Genomic DNA, 25976 nt, shown 5'->3' with positions numbered 1-25976 from the left:
TCTTTAAGAGGATTCTGGAATACTTAAATCGTGTCTGTTTATCGTATATTGTGTAGTCAGTTTTTGTCACTTACTGTTCATATTTAATTTAAAATAAAAATATTTAAAATAATTTTTTACCGCACAATGTACGATGAACACAAATGATTTGAAGATCTCTAGAATCCTCATTGTACATATTGCTAGTTTTATTGAATTGAATTATATGCTTATTAAAAAATTTAAGGTACATTGAAAAGAAAAGTTTTATATTTTAAAAGGACAAGAAGCACTGAAGCAGTATTGGAGAAATAAGTGGGTGCAGCTGGTGTATTAGTACCAAACAAGGTCATTTTTATCTCCATTAATTATCACTCTAGACCCAATAAATTGTGGATGATGCTGGTCTGACTCTTCCATTTTTTTCTTAAATATAAGACAGGCAATAAAGGAAAAAATGTTTGCCACTTACCTCCCAAAATTACCCCCCAAACTTAATGGTGGGCTAAAAGCCAAATTACTCCCCAAAATTTCCCTCCAAACCCACTTCAACCCAAGGGGAAATTTTGAGCTAAATGCTAAATGCTAAATGCTAAACCAATACCAAATTTCCTCCCAAATTTAGCCCAGAAATCGGGGTGGACTCTACCCAATATTTATTGGAATTTAAATTTTTTTAGATTAAAATGTTCATAAAATTAATTTACGATAGTCTACATATTTATTTATTTTTTTAAATTTAATTTAACAAAAAAAATAGCCTAAGTTCATTCTTTAATAATCCCGGACTAAAATTTTAGGGTAGAACAATTGGAGTAGAAAAGCTATTTTTAGGCTAAAAGCTAAATTTTTTGGGCTAAAAAAGTTGACTTTTAGCCCAACCATTGGAGATGGTCTTGGTAATATTATTTAATGATATTTCTTTTACGAGATGTCTTAAGTTTGAATATCAAGGGTAATAAGTTTGCAACGAATTATTCTCCCATCCTTAGTGTGTAAATATATTGTTGTATAATTTTTTATTTTTTTTAGAGAAACGATAGTTTTAATGTGTTAAATTGTTCGATATTAGAGGGAGAGAAGATCAAATCCGCATCAGGATGTATAAGTATTATTACTTTCCACCAGTGAAATTAAGAGAACATGTGAGTGCATTTGACCCCAACAATGACATTTTTCTCTCCACTAATTGCAATTGATTACCGCTCTTGCTTTTTCTTCCTCTCCTTATTCTGCCCTCACATTTAAACCCCATCTCTCTCTCTACGTAAGGACTAGAAACGGTAGCGGAGGAAAAGTGAGAGCAGTTGGTGTTAAAATGCTTGAAATAAACATGTTGGAATAATGGTAGGCTAGTCAATTTTCTTGTTCAAAGTTAGGCAAGTTAGGTTAGTCAAGCAAGTTAGGTAAGTTAGGCAAAATTAGGCTTATGTTCTTTTTCTTCCCTATATATATGTTTCATCTTGTAATTGTTTACATCAAGCAAATATACAAAGCCATCTTCAACACTTCTCTCTCATGGCTTAAACTCTAGAACCCATGAAACCTTAGCAGGTTCATATTTTATCATGGTATCAGAGCATCGTTTCTGGTGACTCTGAATACCCCACCTATCTTCAACGCTTCCGCACCACAACCAACAACATCGTCATCATGAGTGATTCAGGAACCAACACAAAACCATTAGAGATGGCTACTGATCTCTCGAACCCGTTTTTATTACACCCCTCTGATCAACCTGGGAACATCTTGGTAGAGCATTGGTTGTAAAGTCTCTTGAAATTTCGAGTATGCTCTGTGGTTGCAGTTTTGACTGATCTTCCACATCAGAAAAGATTTCTTGAGATTATTGCTGGTGCAATCTTCCACGAGGTCAACCATTCTAGGCATGGCCTCTCATTCAAAATGGGAAAGTCCCAACCACCCGCTCTATCTCCACCACTCGGATCAACCTGGTGCAATCCTCGTACCACAACCATTGGTGGAAGACAACTACAACACATGGGTTTAATCCATGAGTATGGCCTTAACGGTCAAGAACAAACTTGGTTTTGTTGACGGGACGATCAACAAACCAAGTGAGGATAATTTTGAGGAGCTGCAGCAATGGAATCGCTGCAACAACTTTGTCAAGACATGGCTACTAGGCTCCATGACAAAGGAAATTTCAGGGAGTGTCATCAACTACAAGGATGCTCGACAAATGTGGACCGATCTGCAGGAGAGGTTCTCACATGTGAATATAGTTCAGCTGTTCCATGTTGAGAACGAGATTCATGATTGCGTCCAAAACAATATGAGTGTAAGTTCTTACTTCACTAAACTTAAAAGTTTATGTGATGACGTGATACTTACATGTAACAATTTGAGAGAAATTGAAGAGACTAAACTCTTCCTTTCCAAACATTTTAAACTAAAGGATTTGGGAAAACTCAAATACTTTTTGGGGATAGAAGTTGCAAGATCTAAACAAGGGATTGCCTTGTGCCAACGCAAATATGCGTTGGAAATACTAGAAGATGCTGGGTTCCTTGGTGCGAAGCCCTCACGATTACCAATGGAACCAAACCTGTCCCTTACACAAACTGATGGGACGCTCCTACATGATCCTTTTTCATACAGGCGACTCGTAGGGAGGCTAATTTACTTAACCATCACGCGACCTGACCTGACTTATGTGGTTAATATGTTGAGCCAATTCATGGACAAGCCACGACAACCACACCTTGAAGCGGTGCAAACAGCTTACATACGGACCTCGAATCAACCTGCAGACTTGTTCACCAAACCACTAAGCTCTGCACAATTTGAGATCTTAATTAGCAAGTTGGGTGTCATCGACATTCACACTCCAACTTGAGGGGGAGTGTTAAAATGCTTGAAATAAACATGTTGGAATAATGGTAGGCTAGTCAATTTTCTTGTTCAAAGTTAGGCAAGTTAGGTTAGTCAAGCAAGTTAGGTAAGTTAGGCAAAATTAGGCTTATGTTCTTTTTCTTCCCTATATATATGTTTCATCTTGTAATTGTTTACATCAAGCAAATATACAAAGCCATCTTCAACACTTCTCTCTCATGGCTTAAACTCTAGAACCCATGAAACCTTAGCAGGTTCATATTTTATCAGTTGGTGTATTAGTATCAAACAATGTCATTTTCGTCTCCACCAATTATCACTCTAGATCCCATATATTGTGGACACATGTTGGTCTAATTCGTCCAATATTTCTTAAGTATAACCATAAGACACCGCGGTAAAGGAAAAGTGGTTTGTCACTTAGTAATATTGTTCAATGATATTTTTTTTTTCAAGAGATCTTAGGTTCAAATTTTAGGAGTAACGAGTTCGCAACCAATTTATTTGCTTCCCTTTAGTGTGTAAATATATTGTTGGAGAAAAATATTTGTGGAGATCGAACTTGTACTATGATGAATAGACATTATTTTTTTCTACCACTAAAATTGAGAGAAATGTGAGTGCATTTTACCCCAACAATGACATTTTTCACTCCACTAATTAAGAGAAAATGTGATTACCACTCTTGTTTTTGCTTCCTCTCCTTACTCTGCCCTCTTATTTAAACCCCATCTCTCTCTGTCTCGGTATTCTTTTGCTTTCCCTTTCCAGTTGATAGTTCACCCACACACACCTCCATTTCTAGCTTTAGCCTTCAAAGCCTTTTCTTCTCCTTCAAATTTCTCAATCTTTTTATTTTGTATGTAACGAACTGCAATTAATCGTGAAAGGAGGCAACAGCTGAGTCACCATCCCCTTATTCTGCACAGTGACTAAAGCGATTAGTGACGAAGTAGTCACCCAAAAACGTTACTGCAGCGGCCAAAGGTTACGAAAACAAAAAGGTAACTACTGCTTGTTTTGTTTGTTTGATATTTTTGTTTTGCATGTATGATTTGGAAGAACTTCTGAAGACAGGTTGAATACTCTTTCATGATATTGTATGAACGATTTTCATGATGCCATTCAACATGTAATCTGCCTCTCTGCTTCTCATACATTTAAGCTTCAACTTTATATGAATCTTTTTTGTAAGGAATAAAATAAAATATGATTCTTTCTGAGAAAATGAAGTCCCCAAATCAAATGGATATTACCAAATATGAATACTTGATATAAGTTTACGATAAAAGGTATGCATTGAGTTCTACAAATATAACTAATACATGCGTCATCCACCTATTGATTAAGACTGTCATAACAAGGTTTTGTAAGAGTTTTCCATAAGGTGAGTGAGTAAGAACAATCTGTCACTTAAAGATGTATATGTGGACATACAAATGAATGGATTAACATTGGTCTTGGATTTAGTAATGTTTAAACCGGCATTGAACATTATGGCGGGAAAACCAAAGAACTCAATTACGAAATAACAGGACTTTCATCCAAAAAATTAAGAAAATGATATTTTTAAAGAGAAAGACTTGGCTCCTCAAGGATTGAGGAAGAACTCCTCCTTAAAATATCTCGTGACCTATTCATAGAACTTCGTGGTCATGATCAGAATGCCTTAAGAATTGACAATATTAATTTTAATTGATTCTTTACAGAGATGATCTTTACATAGTGACTTATAATATGATAGTTCAGACAATAAGCATGAAATTTTGTGATAGGCCACAAGGACCACAATTTTTTTGAGGAGAAACTCCTCCTTAACGTTAAGGAGCCAAGCTCCTGCTCTTTTTTTTTTCTTTTTTTAATAAATAGGATTTTATTTTATTTTTTTATTTTTATTTTTTGGTATGAAAATACCACATACCCTTACATTTGACGGAATGACCACTCATGCAACGCAAAGTTACATTGGAAGACAGAAAAAACTAATATGAGATTTTAGAGACGAAAACTAAATATGGGATAAAGTTCAGGGATCTTTGTTACCACGCATCCAATAAAATACGATTTTTTCTGGGAAAATGAAGTCCCCAAATCAATTGAATATTACTAAATAAGGAATTATTGATATAAGTCCAATTTTTTAAGCTAATATTACGAATAGTTCAGTTTATTAAAATAAGTCTAATTCTTGAATTTAGGATTATTTTATTAATAAAATTAAATTTCTTTCTAATTATCTCTTTAATTATTTCTTCATATTTCTTTTTCTTTTTGTTATGTCTTGTTCTTCTTCCTCCTGCTCTAAACCCTATTTATAGATTTAGTTTTAATTTTTATAATCAATCTATATCATTGGCTAATTATATTTATCTACTTATGAGATAGATTCTTTTTTGTACAACCTATATCGCATATTCATATATTTTGCTTGTAGGTATATTATGTTTTTATACATTTTAGTTAGGTTTCATATCTCGATAATATACATTAATGTATTTGTTACTTGAGTTAGGGTCATATGTTCTTTAGATGGATTTATGTTAGTATATTAGTTTTCTTGTTCGAAGAAATTAAGTAGATTTGTTGGAATTAAAAGATGCATGAAATTAGAAGATTTTAATTTATCTCTAATATTAAAAAAAAAAGTAAAATGAGTATAAAAGAAATAAAAGTGGAGAAAAGATAATACTAGACTTAACCTAATAGTCATGTTGATTTTTTGGACCCAAATCTATCTGCCCCTAACAAATATTAGGGCTTATATAACTAGAATGGCAAGAGACTAACTGTAGAAGCTCCAAAAAATGCTGCCATGGTAAAAAACTCCCAACAAAACTCAGTGAACCTTCTCCTCTCTTACGAAAAATAATATACTCGATTGACAATAGGTTTAAATTCAATAATGAGCTTAATATTTGTGAGAGTAGAGGCCATTATATATTGAACATAATCCTAGCCAAAACTAATGAGGATACCATATTAAAAGTTGCCGGAAAGTTGGCCGGAAAAAATTTTCAATTATAATGCCTCAATTTGATTTTGTGGATGAGTTTGACATAAAAAGAGTGGTGGTGTTAGAAAAGAAGGGGGAGAGAGTGGGTTGTAGTTTGGGAGTCTGGGAGAAAAGAACTCTTCGTTGTGGTGGTGCCGGGCCATAAGGCGAGGGGACACGCCGCGTTTAATGGGGGAAGATGAGGGGACGATTGTGCGATTTTATTTTAATTTTTTTTCTTAATTTTATTTGGTTATTCATCAACAAAAAGGTTAAATGAATTTTAATCCAGTTGTTCAAAAATTATACAAATGATAAGTTTTGAGTGGAAATACCACAACTGACATGGTAGTATTGTATCACTATAATTTCTCGTTGCGAAGAATGATTTTTGTATTTTGAAGGGACTAGAAGTAGTAGCGGAGAAAAAGTGGGTTTAGTTGAAGTATTAGTACCAAACAATATCATTCTTTTCGCCACTAATTATCAGTCTAGACCCCACAAGTTGTGGACTACGTTTAGTCAGACTCTTCCATCATTCCTTAATTATAAGACACCGCGCCGCCGCCGGGGGAGGGGGGGGCCTCATTATTTTTCCTGAAAATATGACTTTAACTCCTTAAATTTAATTTTTTCCATATAAAATCCGACATAATTTTTTTTACTCAAAACAACCCCAATGATTAGGATTCACCCAGTGAATTCATTAATTACATATTACTTTAGACATTTTACATTTTTTAGATGTCCAAAATACCCCTATTGCATATTTGATGTGCACAATTAATTCTATGCAGATTGTAAGGAGAGAGTTAATGATTTTGCAAAAAGAAAAATAAGATATTAATGTTAAAAAATTCATTGCATATTAATATCAAATATGAGAATTGTTGGCTTAATTCTATGTATCTGGTATTATGAGTTCATATATATATATATATATATATTTTTTTTTTTACAAAAAAAAAAAAAAAAAAGTAATTTACCTACCATGTACAAAAATGTTATTTGATTCAAAATGTGTATAAATATATATATATATATATATATATATGTGTGTGTGTGTGTGTGTGTGTGTGTGTGTGTATTTATATAATTAGACCATGTTAATTTACCTACCTACTATTTGAAATGTTCATTTCCAATTTTGCAAAATATTGCATAAACTTAGGAATTGGATCATGCTTTTGATTTTATCTTTTACCTACAAACAATCATATACATATTACTTTATATATTTTTACCAAAAAAAGTCTCTAATAGGCTAATATATGTAATAATACATGAAAAATAATTTACCTACCATGTATACAAAAATGTTATTGGATTCAAAATATATAATCAGGATTTTCTCAATATATATATATATATATATATATATATATATATAAAATCTAGGTGTAGTGTGTGTGTATATATTTTTTTTATATAATTGGAAAAAATTAATTTACCTACCTACAAATTAATTTTCAATAATTTACCTACAAAAAATTATACCCCTCCCGTGTGTAATATAATATCTTTTTTTTTTCACTAATACATGGAGAATAATTTACCCATAACAAGAAGAAATATAATTTGATGTATTATATTGAAAAATATTATGTCATACCTATATTTACACAACAATAAAATGTGCCTAATATATGTAACAATACATGAAAAATAATTTACCTACAAGTTAGAGAGGTGTTATTTGATTCAAAATATATAATACGGATTTAGTATAATTTTTTTTTAATAATTGGAACAAATTAATTTACTTCCCAATTAATGCAAAAAAAATATATATATATATATATGTGTGTGTGTGTGTATGTGTGTGTGTGTGTGTCTATATATATATGTGTGTGTGTGTGTGTGTATCACAAAAAAAGGTAAATTTTTGGTATGGTATGGATACAATTGATGCAATACAACATTTTATATATTTTATTTTACTTTTTCTACAACTTTTAATTGGAATAAATTTAGGGATTTGGGAAAGTGGCATGGGTGTAAATAAATTGTATTAGTAAGTCAATAGTGTTCCGATGTGGTTGCAGATTTTAAATTTGAGCTTTTATTGGACATTTATATGTAGATGGATTTTTATCTAGAAATCATGAATTGTAAGGGCTAAAATCTAAAGCACCCTTATTTTTTTGGTCTTCACATCTGCTATCTCAATTAAAAAAAGGGGAAACTTGATATAAGTCCAATTTTTTGTGCCAACAGTAAGAATAGTCCAGTTTATTAAAATAAGTCCAATTTGTTATATTTAATTTTTTAATTATCAATAGTTATCTGTTCAATGATAAGATTTATTAAAAAAAATCAAATTTCTTCCCAATTATCTCTTTGCTTATTTATTTTTATTTTTCTTTTTGTTATTTGATGTTCTTCCTTCTGCTTTAAACCCTATTTATAGATTTAATTTTTAATTTTTATAATCTACCTATATCATAGGTTAATTATATTTATCTGCCTATATGATAGATTCTTTTTTTTTTTTTTTTTTTTATAATCAACCTATCACAGATTAATGTGTCTTACTTTTAGGTATGTTATGTTTTTTCTACCTTTTAATTAGGTTTCATATCTCATGTATAGGTATAATATACATTTATATATTTGTTACTTAAGTTAGGGTAGAATGTTTTGCAGATAAATTTATGTTAGTATATTAGTTTTTTTGTTATAAGATATTAATTATATTTTTTGGAGTTGGAAAATGCATAATATTAGAAGATTTTAATTGATTTTTAATATTTGTAGAAAATATAAAATGAGTATAAAAGAATAAAAACATATAATTAGATAATTGGACTCACTCCTAAAAACACTATATGTTTTTGGACCTGGATCTAAAAACCCCTTAAAAAAAAAAGGTTTCTGATTAATTTCCTCTGTGCAATTTAGAGCAAACATGGAGCATTCACGTACCAATGGAAAGCTGGTTTTGCTGAAATTCCTACACGGTTTCATTCTTTTAAGGATGATCGCATGTCTGGAATCTGTAGCACTTCCCAGCCCTACTCTACTTGGAAACGAATCTGATCGCTTGGCTTTGCTCGACTTCAAGAAAAGAATCAATGAAGATCCTCTCAACGTCACGAGCTCATGGAATCATTCCATCCATTTCTGCAGCTGGGTTGGCGTTACTTGCCACCGTTCCACCAAAAGAGTCTTGATTCTTGACCTTGAAGCTCAAAAATTGGTGGGCTCCATTCCACCTTCCATTGGAAATTTTAGTTATCTCATTGGACTCAACCTGAAAAACAACAGCTTTCATGGTGAAATTCCTCAAGAAATGGGTCGTCTACCAAGCCTGCAACATCTCAACCTGTCTTACAATTCTTTCGTCGGGAAAATTCCGACTAACATATCCCACTGTACACAACTAAGAATGCTTAATCTTGAAGTCAATGGGATCACTGGGTCGATTCCAGACGAACTTAGCTCACTGTTGAGTTTAACTCATCTATACCTTGGTGATAACAATCTGACTGGTACCATTCCAGGTTGGATAGGGAACTTCTCATCTTTGACGGATTTTTATATTGGCGGCAACAATATGAAAGGAAACATACCAAATGAGCTGGCGCAAATAACAAGCTTGGTAGAATTCTCAGTTTCGGAAAATAATCTGTCTGGTATTATTCCTTCTTCCATCTATAATATTTCTTCCATAAACAAGTTCTCTGTTTCTCAAAACCAATTTCATGGAGAGCTACCACCACATCTCGGCATTATGCTTCCTAATCTCGTAAAATTTTACTGTTTTAGCAACAAATTTACAGGAAATATTCCTAAATCGTTTTCAAATGCTTCCAATCTTCAGAGTCTCTATCTTAGTGGAAACAACCTCACTGGGATTGTTCCTGGTGAGAACCTCGGAAGCTTGCGAAGTTTAGTTCGGCTAAACATTGCAAGAAATCGGCTTGGAAGTGGAAACACCGGTGACCTGAATTTTCTCAATTTCCTAGCCAATTGTACGAATTTGGAGGTTTTGGGTCTTGACCATAATCATTTTGGAGGAGAAATCCCGGTATCCATAGCGAACCTTTCGACCCAACTAAAAATTTTTACTCTTGGAGAAAATGTGATACATGGAAGCCTCCCTAACGGCATTGGAAATCTTATAAACTTGACTGTTCTAGCAGTGGAAGGAAACTATTTGAGTGGTAGTGTTCCTGATGAAATTGGGAAGCTTGGGAAGATAGGGCAGTTCTATTTAGATGCTAACAATTTTTCTGGGGCAATCCCGTCTTCCTTTGGTAATATGACTTCATTGACAGAGCTCTACATGCGGGAAAACAGGTTTGAGGGAAGTATACCTCCAAGTCTTGGAGACTGCCAAAACCTAATACTACTGTTACTTTATAGTAATAATCTAACGGGCAACATACCTGGAAAGCTTATGAAGCTTTCAGCCCTTTCAATCTCTTTGGACCTATCTTACAATTATTTGACTGGTCCACTGCCATTGGAAGTGGGTGATTTGGTGCATCTCACAGAAATTGATTTATCGAGAAACAAATTATCAGGTGAAATCCCTGACCCCCTCGGCAGTTGCATTAGTTTGGAGTACATGTATTTGGATGGCAACAAATTTGAAGGTACAATTCCTCAATCTTTTAAAGATTTAAGAGGCTTGGAAGAAATGGACATTTCAGGCAACAACTTATCTGGGCAGATTCCTGTATTCCTAGGTAAGCTTGGAGCTTTGAAATATCTCAATCTTTCATATAATGATTTTGAGGGTGAGTTGCCTAAAGAAGGGATCTTTTCAAATGCCAGTAGTGTCTCAATTGTTGGAAATCATAGGCTTTGTGGTGGTAGACTACAATTTCATCTACATGCATGCCCTCAAAAAAAGCACCATCCATCTCGAGGATTACTTTCCTCAAAGGTAGTTATCCCCATTGCTTGTGTAGTTGCGTTCGTAATTGTTGTATCGTGCTTCTTTGTTGCTTGTTCAATAGTGAAAAGGTCGAGAGATGGACATGCAACTTCACGCTCTTATAAGGATTGGAAATCAGGCGTTTCTTATTCAGAACTCGTCCAATCAACTAATGGGCTCTCTGTGGATAATCTTATTGGTTCGGGAAGTTTCGGTTCTGTTTATAAAGGGGTAATTCCTAGTGATGGAACAGTAGTTGCTGTTAAGGTTTTAAACCTTCAAGAACGAGGAGCTTCTAAGAGTTTCAATGATGAATGCAAAGCTTTAAGAAGTGTTAGGCACCGTAATCTTCTCAAGATCATAACAGCATGCTCAAGCATTGATAATCAGGGTAAGGACTTCAAAAGTCTAGTTTTCAAGTTCATGGAGAATGGAAGTCTGGACTCGTGGTTGTATCCAAGATGTGAGGAGGAATCTCCAAGTAAAAGAATGAGTTTTATGCAAAGATTGAACATTGCCATTGATGTTGCTTCTGCATTAGATTATCTCCACCACCATTGTGAAACGTCCATTGTCCATTGTGATTTAAAGCCGAGCAATGTACTTCTTGATGAAGATATGGTTGCCCATGTTGGGGATTTTGGTTTAGCAAAGTTCCTTTTCGAAACATCAAATGATCCCTCCTTCAGTCAAACCATGTCATCTCAGCTGAAGGGTTCTGTTGGCTACATTCCTCCAGGTATGAATAATGAGTTTCTATCATTCTGTTTCTTTTTTCTGTTCCTAATAACTTATTATTAAATTAGCTAATTAATTCTTATTAAATTAGTGACGAAGTTATCTATTAATAAGTCATTGCATATGTCATGGCTAATCAGAGCGTAAATAACAATCTTTAGAATTGATTGAATGAATTGTCGATAAAAGACAAGTCTGGATACATCCAGTTACATATACCCAGCTAAGTTTGATTAATTAGAAGTAACACTAAAAGGATTGGTTTACAGAGTAATTAACCATGCAAGTCTTAGAACTAACTAATTCTTAAAGAGCTTTGTTAAGCTGGACAATGAGTGCTATGATAAGATACATATGTTTGTTTGCTAACCATGGCAGAGTATGGCATTGGAGGCCAAATTTCCATACTAGGAGATGTTTATAGCTACGGGATACTGTTGCTAGAAATGTTCACGGGCAAAAGACCTACCGATGACATGTTCAAAGATGGTCTAAGCATTTACCAATTCGCAGCCATGGCTTTGCCTGACCATGTGATGGACGTTGTTGACCCTTCATTGCTCATTGACCTTGAAGCAGATGGTGGTGTTAACGATGACATAATGCAAGAAAAAGTTACACCCAGACGTAACTATCGTGGCCCAGACAAAGCAAAGAAACTAGAGGAATGCTTGGTTGCAGTGATGCAGATAGGACTCAATTGCTGTGCGATATCACCAAGAGAGCGGATGCTTATGGATGTGGTTGTCCGAAAAATGAGTGCCGTTAGGGACTCGTACCTTAAAATTTAAGAAAAGAACGACAAAGAAATGCTGCTTAGAGGGGAATGGGCATCACCGAGCCTGTACTCACCAAAGCTGTTCGACCTTTGCCGCTCTGCTGCTTCGCTTGAGAAGGCATTGCTGCTTTGTGTTATCTTTTTCCTTTTCCTGCCATAGTGCTTTTAACTATGCCTTGACGATGTTGTGCATGTTAAATTGAACAAAGTCCTTTCGTTTGTATGACTTTGAGATTTCAAATTCGTATTTACCATTTCCTATTGTATATGTATGAATTGGAGGAACAATGAAAGTCAAGCAGTGTGTTTTAAACCCGAAGGCTGAAAACTGAGAAAAGTGTGTAAAAAGTAAAAATGAGTGTGTGAATAGCAATAGTCATTATCTATAACTTGCTTGCTTGCTTATAATGAATTGGATTTATAGTGTGCGTACTTGCTTACTTTAAGTTTTACTTTTTGCTAGTAGGTTAAACATTTAATCGTTAGTGGGGATGAGAATCGGATCCATACAAAAAGTGTATAATTATGATTACTTTTTGCTACTGCAATAAAAACGCTCATGCAATTTTTTTTCATTCTTGATTCATCTACATTTGTGAATATCACGTTGCAAACCACAACTCTCACAGATCGTCTTTTTTTATTTTTTATTTTTTTATGTCAAACTAAATTACTTCTATTAATTAAAAAAAATAAAAACAAGTACAAGAAAAAGGCAGTTCAAAACTCAAATACAAGTCCAACAGTAATGAAGAAAATACACTAGATAAGCTCAAAAGTGATCAGCTGAATACCAACAAAAAAATCCTTAAGACTTGAAAGAAAACCAGCAGCCACGAGATGCGCCTTCATCGCAAGGCCACCACCAAGAAAACGAACCAACAGAAGAACTCGATCAACGGAAAATGGAGGTGAGCGAGCCACTCGCGCAGTGAGCGCTCCCATAATCCTACCAAATAATGCTAAAAGCATTTTAATAGCCATCCAACACCCGAGGAAAAGCACATGGGTCGATTAGCAGAGCTAGTGGTTGAGGACGCACAACGTAAAGTAGCATCAAAGATGGAGAAGGGCATGAAGGTCCAGATCTGAGACCAGCTCATGGGAATTGAAACAAAGTTCAAAGAATAAAGCTCAAAGGAAGCCAAAACAAAGATCAAAAGAGAAAAAGTTTAGAAATTAAAAAACTATTTGAGTGGAAGGATGGGGGAAGGATGAAGAAAAGAAGGGAAAATGGAAGATGCAGAGACTAGAGACGGATGGAAAAGACGGAAGGAGAGTTAGAAAAAGGTGGGAAGGATGGGGGAAAGATGGGGAAAGAGAAAGAGGGAAGGATGGTTAGAAAGAGGTGGGAGTCAGATTGTCGCCCCCAAGCTGGAGCAAGGAACGGCGGCTAGATGGGTTTCATTTTTCCTGAAGTTAGAGGAAGGAAAGGTTTTAGAGAGAGAGAGAGTGAGAAAAGTCTATAGGTTCACAGATCGTCTCCTTAGTTCCTTCCTACACTGCCACCAGCCCCACCAAATTCTTCTCCCACCGTTATCCCAACCTCATTTCACACTGATGACCAAACTCTAACAATTGAAAAAAAATTAAGAGCCTCCGTTCTGTGGAGTTTGAAAAGCTCATTTGTGTGGTCACCTTCGTCCTTTACGAACCGGAAGCCAGAGTGAAAAAAAAAAGAACACAGAGTTGGGTAAATTAAGAGGAATTTGAATGATCCAATAAAAAGGAAGCATTTTTGCTCACCATCATTTAATGTGATGTATGCTCATTATCCTAATTATTACTGTTAGATGAGTTTAAATTTCAAGATTCGTGTAGTGGATAAGCACAAATCTTAAAATTCAAACTCATCTAACAGTAATAAATTGGATAGTGAGCAAAAATACACTACAATAAAAATGTAATTGTTGAAAACAAAAATTGCAAGAGATGTGGGTGACGAACGGGCGAAGGATTTGATGGGGTTGGTGGCAGCGGCAGCTGTGGCTGCTCAAATGCCCAATAGGAAACCTATGAGACGAGAGTAATTGAGCAAATGGGCCATGTATCCTAATATTTATAGAAAAACTAATGAAAATGGTTCGAAAATTTTGAGTTTTAATAATAAGGACAAAATAAAGGGTAAAGTGAATAGTATCAGAATTGACTTTTTAGTATAAAAATGTGGTTTTTCGTTAAAAGTGAACAGTACCGCGAACTTTTCGTTAAAACTCTCAATATTCATTTAATTTTAAGTTATTAAATTTTAATTAAACGTACATATGGTATGATAAATTTTGTGTTTATAGAGGATCAATTATTGTGTTTTTATGTGCTTAAAATTCACATGTCAGTATTTGAATGCGAAAGAAAAGTAGGGAAAAATATGCGGGAAAGTAGTTGACATTTCTTATTTAATATATTCTTGAAAACTTGTAAATTAAAGAGAAATGCTTAAAGCATCTTCAAATGAGATATCAAATATAGTATGTTAAAATTTTATTGGATGTTTGATGTGGCAAATTGAATACAAGTGCTAAATTCTCTTTTTTTCCAATAGATGTGTCAAATATTTATTTTATTATTTTATTTGACTTAAAGTTACATTAACTATTAAAAAATAATCAAAATTAGTTTTAGTTTTTATTTTATTGGTTGTTAATGGGACCCGTGCATTAAAAATTAAATTAAATATATTTGACTCCTTCTTTATTTGTTGTCAAAAAAGGAAACTAGAAAGTAAGGAGTCAAATGACTCACATGTCATATCATATATGACATATTCATTGGAGAACATTTAAATGTCTTTTAATCCTACTTGACATCTCCTTTGGAGATGGTCTAAGCGTTTTTTTTCTAAGAAGGGAACTCTTTATGAATTTTGTGTCATCTTATATTTTTATAACAATATTTTATAATATTGACACATATATTTCGTTAAATTGTGAGCTGACAAAGAATATATAAACAGTCTCAAAATCACTTTGAGAAAATCATCTTAACATTTTTCTAAATTAAATTGATCCTCAAATTTCAGTTTGGACCTGACAATTTCTCAATAAGTAGTGCAAGATTTCGGAGTCAATAAGTCAACCCAAAAAGCAATCTCACAATTCCAATTTCTAATTTTCTAAAATGTAAAAAATTCTCCACTTGCCCTGCCTGAAGAAGTACGATCATTTTCGCTAGAAGAAAAACATGAGCATGAATTTAGTGCAAATCCCAGAGAGCACGTCCGTTTAACAAGTAGGTGCTGATCGATTTGCAATTTGTTTGTCCCTGCCTCAATATAAGGAGTATGATTTACGTCAAATAGGTTCAAGCCACTATCACACTTTAGATTATAATAAAGTGTGACGTCCTTATACATTTATTCTCTTTTAATTTACTCAATTAATGTGTTAAAATAAATAAATAAATGTAAAAAGAGAAAATGAGAGGTCCCTTTTTTCCAATAGGGAATGTACATGTTCTCCAAGTTGCTTGTACATATATTTACTTTATAAGTTTCTTAATAAAAACCATTCAATTTCTTAATTTTCGTTTGAAGATTATTCCTACAACAAATTATTCGAATTGCCATGTCATGAGTGGTGGTTGTGAGTAGTGAGCGTTGTGGCCATCACGAACAGCAAAAGGATGGGTTGTTAAGAACGTAGAGGAGGTAGGATGGGCAATTGGTCAGATCTAGTATGGGTCGTACATGGACAGTAGTTGAAGTCGGCGGCAAGGGCTGAGACTGAATACCACTTTTCAGATTAATCAAATAAGGCCGAGGTCGTCATGAATTAATGCTTGTTGGTTGTGCGTTGCGTGTGTTACTGTGTCGCGAGTAGAGTGAGACACTTCTAGCTTTGTATTGAATGCTTTACTAATCCGGATTTGGATCCTCTCCGAATCCTCTCACTGGGGATCCTGGGGATCAACACACAAGAACCATTCATCAAAGATCGTATGACCACAATTAAATGCTTTTCACGCAAAACGAAGCTGCTTTACTTTTAAAAATATAAAAAGCATTTAATTGTGGCCGCACGATCTTTGATAAACAGTCCTTGTGCATTGATCCCTGAAATCCCTAGTGAGGGGATCCAGAGAGGATCCAAATCCTACTAATCCCAACATATCCAATTGAGTTATTTACATCAAATTACACAAGTATTCCAACATATCTCTTCTAATCGTAGCTTAACCAATTCCAAATACAATCAATGGCAGAGCCAAGATTTGAAGGGTCTTTGAATATAGGTACTTTGAACTCAGAACATTTCTAGCTTTAGCCTTCAAAGCCTTTTCTTCTCCTTCAAAATTTCTCAATCTTTTTATCTTGTATGTAACGAACTGCAATTAATCGTGACAAGGAGGCAACAGCTGTGTCACCATCCCCTTATTCTGCACAGTGACTAAAGCGATTAGTGACGAAGTAGTCACCCAAAAACGTTACTGCAGCGGCCAAAGGTTACGAAAACAAAAAGGTAACTACTGCTTGTTTTGTTTGTTTGATATTTTTGTTTTGCATGTATGATTTGGAAGAACTTCTGAAGACAGGTTGAATACTCTTTCATGATATTGTATGAACGATTTTCATGATGCCATTCAACATGTAATCTGCCTCTCTGCTTCTCATACATTTAAGCTTCAACTTTATATGAATCTTTTTTGTAAGTAATTGCAAGTGAGACATTGCAAGTGAGACTTAAACTGTCAAAAGCTCTCTGGTTAATAATCCAAATTTCGTACAAACTTTTTCTTCTAAATGTTACTTGTGAGCGATCGCATCGTTCAAACTCTTGTTTGGCCAAAAGATTAATTAAGAATTGACAAGGTTCCCCTTCAATTTGAAAAATCTCCATCATTCCTTGCAAGATGTACGGCAGGACGGAGCTCTATCATTTTTGGTCCTTATAGTTGCCATCTCATTTTTTGTAAACATATTGAATCAAGTTTTTCTTCAATGTGATAGCATTTCTTCTCTTTTATGTATTTGTGCAAATTCAACTTAGTTAATTAACCTATTTTGCTCTCTGTCTTAGAACAATGACGGAGCATTCACGTACCAATCGTAAGCTGGTTTTGTTCAAATTCCTGCATGGGTTCATTCTTTTATGCATGAGCACATGCCTCGAATCTGCAGCACTTCGCAGCCTTACTCTGCTTGGAAATGAATCTGATCGCTTGGCTTTGCTAGACTTCAAGAAAAGAATTACTGCAGATCCCTTCGATGTCATGAGCTCGTGGAATCATTCCATCCATTTCTGCAGTTGGGTTGGGGTTTCTTGCCACCGTTCCACCAAAAGAGTCTCGACGTTGAACCTGAAATCTCAAAAGTTGGTAGGCTCCATTCCACCTTCCATTGGAAATCTTACTTGTCTTACTGGAATCAATTTGATAGACAACAATTTTCATGGGAAAATTCCTCCAGAAATGGGTCGTCTACAAAGCCTACAATATCTCAACCCTTCTCGAAATTCGATCCGTGGGAAAATTCCAACTAATTTGTCGGAATGCACACAATTAAGATTGCTTGATCTACAATTCAATCGGATTAAGGGGTCCATTCCAAACCAACTCAGTTCATTGTTGAATGCAAAATATCTATGGCTTTATGATAACAATCTCACTGGAACCATCCCACCTTGGATAGGAAACTTTTCTTCTTTGAGGATTCTTATTCTTGGGAGAAACAATTTTCATGGAAGCATACCAAATGAGCTCGGGCATATAACAGGCTTGGTGGAATTCTCAGTTGAGCTGAATAATATGTCTGGTACGATCCCTTCCACAATCTATAATATTTCTTCCATACACAATTTTAGTGTTGCTAATAACCAGTTGCATGGAGAGCTACCACCAAATCTCGGCACTATGCTTCCTAATCTCGTACGACTCTACTACGCTAGTAACAAATTCAGAGGAAATATTCCTATCTCATTGTCAAATGCTTCTAGACTTCAGGTGCTTGAACTTTCTCAAAATGGCCTCTCTGGGATAGTCCCTGGTGAAAGTCTAGGAAGCTTGCGAAGCTTAGTTTATCTAAACATTGGCAGCAATCAACTAGGAAATAGAAAAGTTGGTGACTTGAGTTTCCTCGGTTTCTTGGCTAATTGCACTAGTTTGAAGACTTTGGCTATTGACAGTAATGATTTTGGAGGAGGAATCCCGGGATCCATAGCCAACCTTTCGGACCAACTTAATTATTTTGCACTGGGGGAAAATTTTATACATGGAAAGCTCCCTAAGGGAATTGGAAACCTTATAAACTTGACGACTCTAGCATTAGAATACAACAATTTGGGTGGCAATGTCCCACATGAAATTGGGAAGTTGGAGAAGTTAGAGGAACTGTATTTGAGTGCTAACCAATTTTTTGGGTCAATTCCGTCTTCCCTTGGCAACTTGACTTCATTGTTATACCTCTACATGGGGCTTAACAGGTTTGAGGGCAGTATACCTCCAAGTCTTGGAAATTACCAAAACCTATTAGATCTTTCCCTTTCCAGTAACAACCTTATCGGCACCATACCTAAAATGCTTATGGAGCTTTCAACCCTTTCAATTTCTTTAGACCTGTCTGACAATTATTTGACTGGTACGCTGCCCCTTGAGGTAGGTGATTTAGTGCATCTAACGGAGCTAAATGTATCAAGAAACAATTTATCTGGTGAAATCCCGAGCAGCCTCGGCGGTTGTGCTAGTTTGGAGCGCTTGTATTTGCAAGGTAATAAGTTTGTAGGAACAATTCCTCAATCTCTTAAAGATTTAAAAGCCTTGGAAAAACTTGATCTTTCAAGCAACAACTTGTCTGGGCAGATTCCTGAATTCATAAGCAAGCTTGGTGTTCTCAAGTATCTCAATCTTTCGTATAATGATTTTGAGGGCGAGTTGCCTAAAGAAGGTATTTTTACAAATGTAAGTGGTGTCTCTATTCTTGGAAATCATAGGCTCTGTGGTGGCATCCCACAATTACATCTACCTCCATGCTCCCCAAAAAAACACCACTCATCTCGAGGATTACATTCCCCAAAAGTAGTCATCCCCATAGCATGTGTACTTGGAATCATAATTGCTTTATCTTGCTTCTTTGGTGCTTGTTCAAAGCTCAAAAAGTCAAGAGATAGACTTGCAACTTCCCGTTCTTATAAGGATTGGAAATTAGGTGTCTTCTACTCACAACTCGTTGAATCAACTAACGGGTTCTCTGTGGATAATCTTATTGGTTTGGGAAGTTTTGGTTCTGTTTATAAAGGGGTAATTCCTAGTGATGGAACAGTAGTTGCTGTTAAGGTATTAAACCTTCAACAACAAGGAGCTTCCAAGAGTTTCATAGACGAATGCAAAGCTTTAAGGAGTATAAGGCACCGTAATCTTCTCAAGATCATAACTGCATGCTCGAGCATTGATAACCAGGGCAAGGACTTCAAAAGTCTAGTTTTCGAGTACATGGCAAATGGAAGTCTAGACTTAATGTTGTATCCAAGATATGACGAGGAATCTCCAAGTAAAAGAATGAGTTTTATGCAAAGATTGAACATTGCCATTGATGTTGCTTCTGCATTAGATTATCTCCACCACCATTGTGAAACGGCCATTATTCATTGTCATTTAAAGCCGAGCAACGTACTTCTTGATGAAGATATGGTAGCTCATGTTGGGGATTTTGGTTTAGCAAGGTTCCTCTTTGAAACATCAGATGAGCCCTCATTCAGTCAAACAATGTCATCTCAGCTAAAGGGTTCTATAGGCTACATTCCTCCAGGTATGAGTTTCTATCATTCTAACTTCCTTTTTATGTTCTCAGTAAATTATCACTAAAGATCAACTAATTAATCTCTATTTATGAAAAAATACATTACTGCCTCTTTTTTTCTTCGAAAATAAGTAGCATATAAATCTAAAGAAGATATCGTTCTAATAGTCAATTGCATACGACATATTGTATGTATGTCCTGGCAGAGTACGGCACAGGAGGCCAAGTTTCAATACTTGGAGATGTTTACAGCTATGGGATACTATTGCTGGAAATGTTCACAAGAAAAAGACCTACCGATGACATGTTTAAAGGTGGTCTAAGCATTTACCAATTTGTAGCCATGGCTTTGCCTGACCATGTCATGGACATTGTTGACCATTCAATTATCGTCGACCTTGAAACAGATGGTGATGTCAACAATGACATAGTGCAAGAACGAACTCCATCCAGACGGAACAATGGTGGCTCGGTGAAAGCAATGAAATTAAAGGAATGCTTGGTTTTAGTGATGCATATAGGACTCTTGTTGTGCAATGTCACCAAGGGAGCGGATGCTGATGGACGCGGTTGTCAGAAAAATGAGCGCAATCAGAGACTCGTACCTCAAAATTTAAGAAGACTTGAGAAGGACAAAGCATGCTGCCCAAAGAAGAAAGGACATGATCACTCATCAATAATATTTTCCACTCTCTAGTCACCAAAATTTTCTTTCTATTTTTGTTTTCTTTCTCTTGCTATCGCTTTGAATTTTGTCTCGTTGATGTTTGTGGTTTGTTTTATTTATATGACTTGAAGCTTTCGAATTTTAGTTTGTGTGGTGCTTTTTAGAATTTTAATGATTAGTGGTTTTTGTTGGATAAATTTTTTTTATGTTCTTTGTTGAATGGCTAACTCTGCAAAAAATAGTCACAAACTGCTATCAGCTTTGATAGAATTTGCAAATGGTGTTAGGAGTGTGAGAGAGAAGGTGGATAGTAAGAAGCAGAAAGTTATGTGATGGTGATAGCTTAACATTAAGGTTTAGTGCAAACATGGTTCTAAAAGGCGCTAGCCGCTAGTCGGATGGCAGGTTGGAGCCTAGCACCTAGGCGGCTAGACAGATTTTAGTTAATTTATTATATATTATATAAATAAGTGCCAACTATGTAGTATAAAAGTATTAGTTGACTAATGCATCATCTCTTTATTAATTAAAATACTAAATAACATAACTTAAATGGACAACAACTAAAAAAAATTTTATAGAAAAGTTTCGGTCAGACCTTATTTCAAACACATTGCTCTGTTCTTCTTGAGGCTGCGGAACAACACCTCCACCAACATTTATTTACACAATCTGTTTCAATCACTTTCTCATCAACCAAATAGAGCAGTGCTCAAAAGTTACTATTCACAGTATCTGTTGTCCAGTGGGGCTCATCATGGGGAAAACTGTGTCTGAAAACCGTCCACAAACCCCTAAACCTGTATCAAGCAGATGAAATAGACTTCAGTTTATTAGCCCCCACAAACCCCTAAATTAACTTGAGTATTAATTTCTCAACAAACAACCTTAAGCTCCGAAGCAGTTCATTACCCTAATCTCAAAATTCCTCCACCCTTCTTTGTGAGTAAAAAGACATCCTATTTTTTACCACATAAACAACAAATCACAGGTGTAATATATTGTTTTCAAATTCGAATTTGGCCTATCACTAATAAAATCAGAAGTTTAATCTAAGAATTGTACAAAACATACAAAAAATCTACAAAGTTCAGATAAAATCACACAAAAAAAACCAAGAAATTTAACGAAAATTTCTCCAAAACCCAGAAAGTTAAAAGGGAAAAAATCTACAAAATGATGAAAAATCTACCAAAACCCCAATTCTATTTAATGACAAATTTGAAGTAGATCCAAATTTTACATGAGTATAAGATTCATTTTGTTACACAGCGATATTTTATTTTACACAATAAGGTAAGGTACACATCCATAAACATTATATAGCTTAAATACTAAAGTATAATCCCTTATTCATTTTACTTGTGCATTATCTCTGTTGTTTTTCTTTTGGTGTTTCACAATTTTTCATAACTGTTTATAATAAATTCAATATATCTATGTAGTAGACTGATAATCATCATTCCAAAAGTTAAGCATAGAACTTTTCTTGACCTAATTTAACTAAAAGCCAAACAACATTAGTACGGAATTCAATAATTACAAGGCGAGAAGGGTTTAGAGCTGAACAAACTTAGCAAAATGTTGGTGAGAAACCCTTCTAAGCCTTAATTGGCTCTGCCCCAGACTCCACACGTATATGATAATGATATTTAAGAGTATGAGCACCAGCCTATAAGAAACCATAGTTGGAAAATTAACCAAGTTGCTAGCTTTGTGCGAAACCCAGAGACAAAATCTACAAAATAGAGGAAAAGATGACTTACACTTGCCCTTTGTTTGTCATCATTTTCTCATCCAAAACCAAATTTTAGAAAACAAACACTCTGTAAAATTCAAATTCAAACTCAGCACAACGCACACACCAAATTTAGATTAGGAAAAATCCTCAATTCCCCAGAATCCCACCATATTTTCAGATCGACTCTACAAATTCAAAAACCCTCCTCATGCAATCACTCAAACCGATTAAATTGGTTCAAAAGAACCGGTACTCACAACCACTTCAAAAATCAGCAAAAACAAAATCCGGAAATTGAGATCTGTTTCTCAAAACATTAACTCCCAAAATTTCAAATTATTCCGAGCCGATAAACCTTTTCAGAACACTAAGAATCACAGATCGGAGGTACTTACTCGTCATAGGATTTAAGCAAACCCGAATTGAACCATCAAGGAGAGAGCAGCGGCGAGGAAATTTCGAAAGAGAGAGAGGGGGGCTTTTAGAGAGGAACCAAAAACACCAATCGAGGGCTTTTTTTTTGTTGGTTGGTCGTCGTCGCCAGCTGAGTCGAGGAGAAGGGTGAGAAGGGAGAACGAAGAAACAGAAAATATAAAATAAATCTATAATCAATGTATGATTCAACACTGCATTCTTCAACCAAATTATGAACAAAAGAGCCAGGCCAATGAACAGAAAAATAAACTTAAACTTGTTGGAAAATTTAATAATATTATTATTATATATTAAATTTATTAATTGAATGGAAATGATAAGTGAAGCTTTTTAGTAGAAAGATGTCTCTATTTAAATGAAGAGTTGCAACTTTTGACTCTTCGTAAATAGTCACATATTTTCTAAAAAGGTATCTCAAATTCTATAAATAGAGAAGCCTCCTATAAACATAAAATAACTTTTAATCATACATATATTCATACATATAGTGCATTAAATATTAGAGAGTCTCGTTGAATCCATACGAGAGAGATTTCAATACAATTGTGGTTCATGAAGCTTTGTGATTTGGAGTGCTACTATTACAAGAACGTGGTCGTTGTATCTTAAAAGACAAAGGCCAAAAAAGCACAAATTGTTTGATTTCCTTAAACATACTTGGCTTCAACAACTTTCTTCTTCACTTAGTTTACCTTCTTGTGATTGGTCACTACAATATCAACATTCACAAGGGATAATTAATTATGAAGAAAATTTTGATATAGAATCAAAGATATTGAGAAAAGAAAATAGTGCAAAACCTTTGAGCTTGTTTCTAATCTCCTCACAAACATACGAACAAAAAAAGAAAAAAAATGAATGCAAATAAAACCTTTTGAATTTCAATACAATTTTCATTGATAATATTCATATTTTCATACAATCTGAATATCCCAAGGAAGCACTTAACTTCATTTTACTATGGTGTAAGCATGTCCAAAAGTTTTTTAGCCAAAATGGTCCCTGAGATTTGTATAACACATCACTTTGGTCCCTGAGATTGTCCACCATCCATTATTTTGGTCATTTCATTAAAAACTCCGTTAAGTGTCTTGGAGCTCTTGGCCGAAAGTTTGGGCAATTTTCAAAGCTTTGTAACTCAATCGTTTCTTAACCAAATTCGACTCATAATATATCAAAATGAAGATATGAAAGTGTAAAACAAGATTATACCTATTTGGAAGCCCAATGGTTGCCGGATGTGAGTGATCCGCGGGAAAATTGGAAAACTTGCCGAAAACTGGGTAAAATTTAAACGTTTATAACTTCTTCAATACTCAACGAAATCGAGTGATTCAAGAACAAAAATCATACTTATCGACGAGAATGGTACCTTTTTCAACGGCTAAATGGTCATGGTTTGGCCGGAAAACGGCTCGAAAGTGGCTGTCTTGGTCTCAAGTTACCCACTTTTGAGCCGTTTTTCGACCAAACCACAGTGAGTTAACCGTCAAGCAAGGTACCATTCTATTTGTCTTGTTGAGAAGTATGATTTTTGTTTTTGAATCACTCGATTTCGTTGAGTATTGAAGAAGTTACGAACGTTTAAATTTATCTAGTTTTCGGCGAGTTTTCCACGACTCACCTTTTAGGTTATTTTCTGGCCATCTTCATAATCATTGGGCTTTCAAATGGTATAATCTTGTTCTACACTTTCCTATCTTCATTTTGATATATTATGGGTCGAATTTGGTTAAGAAACGATTGAGTTACGAAGCTTTGAAAATTATCCAAACTTTTGACTACAAACTCTAGGACACTTAACGGAGTTTTTAAAGGAATGACTAAAATCATAGAAGCTGGACAATCTCAGGGGCCATTTCTATTCATTTTCAATCTCAGAGACCAAAATGATGTGTTATGTAAATCTCAGGAATTATTTTAGCTAAAAAACCGAGGTTAAATGATATCTTAACAAAAAAGATAGATATAAAAAGAAAAGGAATAGTGCGTCAGACTTTTGTGGACACAAAATGTATCTCCTCTCAGAATTTTCAAGGGAAATTTGTATTATGTCTAACAAATTGTTATACAACGATATTTTGCATGAGTATAAGATCCACTTTGTTATACAATGATATTTTATTTATCATCATTTTCTAATCCAAAACCAAATTTTAGAAAACAAACAGTCTGTAAACACTCTCAATCCCCTAAAATCCCACCATATTTTCAGATCGACTCTACAAATTCAAAAACCCTCCACATGCAATCGCTAAAACGGATTAAATTGGTTCAAAAGAACCGGTTCTCACAACCACTTCAAAAATCAGCAAAAACAAAATCCGGAAATTGAGAGCTGTTTCTCAAAACATTAACTCCCAAAATTTCAAATTATTCCGAGCGGATAAACCTTTTCAGAACACTAAGAATCACAGATGGGAGATACTTACTCGTCATAGGATTTAAGCAAACCCGAATTGAACCATCAAGGAGAGAGCAGCGGCGAGGAATTTTCGAAAGAGAGAGAGGGGGGCTTTTAGAGAGGAACCAAAAACACCAATCGAGGGCTTTTTTTTTGTTGGTTGGTCGTCGTCGCCAGCTGAGTCGAGGAGAAGAGTGAGAAGGGAGAACGAAAAAACAGAAAATAAAAAATAAATACAATACACATATGATGGGTATCGGTAGAAAACTGGGAGGGTAATTTCAACGTATTTCAGCTTTAGTATATATTAAAGGCTTATTATATTTAACATCCCACAAATTGTTGAATAAATATCATATCATAATATACCCCACATATGTTGTTTCAATTAAAAATTATCTTAATACACCCCACATACTTCTCTATAATATCCTCACACCTTACATTCTCAATATACACCTTACATTCTCAACCCAACCTAGTTCGTGTACCCCCTGCAACCCAGAAAGAAGAAGAAGGAGAAGAAAAAGACAAAAAAAAAAAAAATTCCAAAGTGAACCCATTTCGTCCCCCCCCCCAAAAACCCTTTGCCAACCTCAAATCCACCACTATAATCCATTCTTCACATCCTCTTTCGCACCCATCATCCACCTTCTCTGCGCACCCATCTTCCCGCCGACAGGATCGAGGCTTTTTTTTTTTCTTTTTTTTTAATTTTTTTCGGGGTTGCAGGAGGGAGAGGAGGGGGTGGGGAGGGGGAAGACAAACTAAG

General features: G+C 34.9%; 2 long non-coding RNA genes and 2 pseudogenes across 7 annotated transcripts; 3 read left to right on the top strand and 1 right to left on the bottom strand.

Annotated features, from left to right (window-relative positions):
* The first annotated feature begins 1295 nt into the window (after positions 1-1295).
* Positions 1296-3043, top strand: LOC148697578 (uncharacterized). Its single transcript, XR_015961748.1, has 2 exons — positions 1296-2281; positions 2399-3043. It is a non-coding gene; the product is annotated as an uncharacterized LOC148697578 (long non-coding RNA).
* Positions 3044-8735: 5692 nt separating this feature from the next.
* Positions 8736-12334, top strand: LOC137723743 (putative LRR receptor-like serine/threonine-protein kinase At3g47570; annotated as a pseudogene).
* Positions 12335-15316: 2982 nt separating this feature from the next.
* LOC137723697 (uncharacterized) lies at positions 15317-25976 on the bottom strand. 5 transcript variants are annotated; one of them, XR_015961745.1, is made up of 4 exons: positions 25233-25483; positions 22761-22909; positions 21223-21424; positions 15317-15489 (listed from the first exon to the last, which is right to left on the bottom strand). It is a non-coding gene; the product is annotated as an uncharacterized LOC137723697 (long non-coding RNA). The 5 variants fall into 5 exon arrangements; XR_015961746.1 differs by lacking the exon at positions 15317-15489 and adding an exon at positions 20114-20514 and having other exon boundaries at positions 25233-25484; XR_015961744.1 differs by lacking the exon at positions 15317-15489 and adding an exon at positions 20114-20599 and having other exon boundaries at positions 25233-25476.
* On the top strand, positions 17108-20574 carry LOC137723700 (uncharacterized; annotated as a pseudogene). The gene is made up of 2 exons (XR_015961742.1): positions 17108-19966; positions 20164-20574. The product of XR_015961742.1 is annotated as an uncharacterized LOC137723700 (transcript).

This window comes from Pyrus communis, chromosome 4 (assembly GCF_041283825.1).
Source record: "Pyrus communis isolate YQ-2024b chromosome 4, ASM4128382v1, whole genome shotgun sequence".
In the NCBI taxonomy this organism is placed as follows: domain Eukaryota; kingdom Viridiplantae; phylum Streptophyta; class Magnoliopsida; order Rosales; family Rosaceae; genus Pyrus; species Pyrus communis.
The sequence above is the reverse complement of the archived record's forward strand: the minus strand, read 5'-3'. Positions and strand labels throughout refer to the sequence as shown.